The following is a 2,500-nucleotide window of genomic DNA, read 5'->3' as shown; positions in this document are numbered from 1 at the left end:
CATAACTGATTTAATGAGCCATTCGCGGTTTCACCTTAATGCGGCTTGTACTGAGACATGCATGGCTTAATCTTTGAGACAAGCATATGACTACTGGCAGGATCAACCAGGGAGCTGCGTCAACTAGAGCTGAGCAGCCGGCCGCCCGGGAGTGTGTCCCGGGGGCCCGCGCGAACACGCAAGCGTCCGCTCAATCATTCTGCAAACAGGAGGAGGCTGAGCTCCCCTGCACAATACACCTCGAAACCCTCTCAGGTCCCGGCGGCGCGCAGCGCCGTCCCAAGTACTTGGTCGGGTTCGAGAGAGGCGCAATCGCCCGGAGTTAGGCGAGTAGACGCTTTCGGTGCGACCACCCGTGCTCCCAACTGAGCTTGCCGCTGCCGACAGAGGCCCGGGAGCGTGCTGTCGTGGCATTGCCGGCGGGAGACAACACGCGCCACCTACGGTGACCGGCAGCTCCAACGCCAGCGCCACAGAAGGACAAAAGCCCCACTTGGGTGCCGAAGCGAACTCTCCCAGCACAGCGCACGCGCCAACACATCCGCACAGCTGCGATACAAACCACCAGCGAGAACCGCTGGGGCGACCGAGCAGCAGACGGCGTCGCGGCGCCGAGCGCCGGGCGGCGGCGCATCCTCAACGCACACAGTCCTCAATCGGACCAGCACACTGAAGATGTCCACCGCGCTTCGCACCGGGCCCGCGAGGACCTACTTTGGCCGCACGGCGCCGCGCGCAGGGTGCGCCGGCGCGCAGCTGCGACGCCTGCCGCGTCCGTCGGCCGGCGCGCCTGCCACTGGCCGCCCCCACCAGCCGGCTGTAGCGCGTGCGCCCACGCACCGCGCGGCCAGCACGCCGGGAGGCGCCCCCTCACCGGCCGGGGACGGTCCCACCCAGCCACCGCCGCGTATCGCTTCACACCCAGATGCCGTTCAGTTTCGTCGGCATGGTGGGTATCGCTGGAACAACCGGTTAGTACCTCAACCTATCGTCGCCATCACCGATTCACCCCTAGCGAGAACAACCGCACCACAACAGGTTACCATTTGTTCATTTGCGTAACTTCACCAGAAAACGCAGGCGTCCATCGCCATTTGCAACTTCAACGATTATTGCATGCCTGTGTCAGGTGTCACGCCACACTACGTCTGCCCACATACACGCAACAAAATGTGCACGCCTAGACAATACGTGGAAGGTGGCCCCCGTACGTATGCGATGTCCATTGCTCGAACGACTGTCAACCGGCCTCTGTAGCATGTCGCAGATATGGAACGCGGTGCACCATGCCATCACGGTGTGTGAGGAGAGACGACTAGGTCCGAATACATCAACAGACAGCTCATGCTGATCGCCATCCACGGCGTCCGTTCCTCCCACACGTCTCTATGGCGTACCACACTGCAATCCAGCTCTCATAGGGAGACGACACGTAGCTGCGTGCACAATATTTGCACTGTATGGTCCGCCGTTTTTGGGCGCAGTCGTTGTGCGGTCACACATGTGCCACGATGTATCATTCAGTACATAAGGACGAATGTGCAGTACAGATTGTGGTTCACGCGTACGACATCAGCGGACAGTTGACACAGGCCGCACCACAACGTAGCCTGAGTACGTCGCATGCGAAGGGCATTGAACATGCAAACTTCTCACCAACCAGCTTGCGAAGGCAGGGGGCAAGGTGGGGACGTGGGGAGGGGCGGCATGTACGTCCTGCTGCCATCCACATTACAGTGTACAGCAGGAGCATGTGGAAAGTGAGCAAGACTTGCAAGGTGTTTAACATGAAGCGATACACAGGGGTGCGGGCAGTGCGAGTAGCGAACTATATTGCGAGGGTTGCGGGTGGGCAACACTACAGTAATTGAACGAGTCGTATAACAATTACAGAGCAGGTTTAGGCGACAACGTGGGTTACGTTAAGGCGACAACATGGGTTAGGTTAAGGCACAACATGGGTTAGGTTAAGGCACAACATGGGTTAGGTTAAGGCACAACATGGGTTAGGTTAAGGCACAACATGGGTTAGGTTAAGGCACAACATGGGTTAGGTTAAGGCACAACATGGGTTAGGTTAAGGCACAACATGGGTTAGGTTAAGGCACAACATGGGTTAGGTTGAGGCACAACATGGGTTAGGTTAAGGCACAACATGGGTTAGGTTGAGGCACAACATGGGTTAGGTTGAGGCACAACATGGGTTAGGTTGAGGCACAACATGGGTTAGGTTAAGGTACAACATGGGTTAGGTTAAGGTACAACATGGGTTAGGTTAAGGTACAACATGGGTTAGGTTAAGGTACAACATGGGTTAGGTTAAGGTACAACATAGGTTAGGTTAAGGTACAACATAGGTTAGGTTAAGGTACAACATAGGTTAGGTTAAGGTACAACATAGGTTAGGTTAAGGTACAACATAGGTTAGGTTAAGGTACAACATAGGTTAGGTTAAGGTACAACATAGGTTAGGTTAAGGTACAACATAGGTTAGGTTAGG

General features: G+C 56.0%; 1 non-coding gene across 1 annotated transcript in view; it reads right to left on the bottom strand.

Annotated features, from left to right (window-relative positions):
* LOC124733104 overlaps positions 1 to 113 on the bottom strand; it is a 1,911-nt gene extending 1,798 nt beyond the window's left edge. The window contains exon 1 of the ribosomal RNA XR_007008912.1: positions 1 to 113. This exon is cut by the window's left edge and continues 1,798 nt beyond it. This is a non-coding gene — a ribosomal RNA (small subunit ribosomal RNA).
* Positions 114 to 2,500: the final 2,387 nt, after the last annotated feature.

This window comes from Schistocerca piceifrons, unplaced genomic scaffold (genome assembly GCF_021461385.2).
Source record: "Schistocerca piceifrons isolate TAMUIC-IGC-003096 unplaced genomic scaffold, iqSchPice1.1 HiC_scaffold_138, whole genome shotgun sequence".
NCBI classification, from domain to species: domain Eukaryota; kingdom Metazoa; phylum Arthropoda; class Insecta; order Orthoptera; family Acrididae; genus Schistocerca; species Schistocerca piceifrons.
Note: the sequence above shows the minus strand (reverse complement) of the source record. Positions and strands in the feature narration are given on the sequence as shown.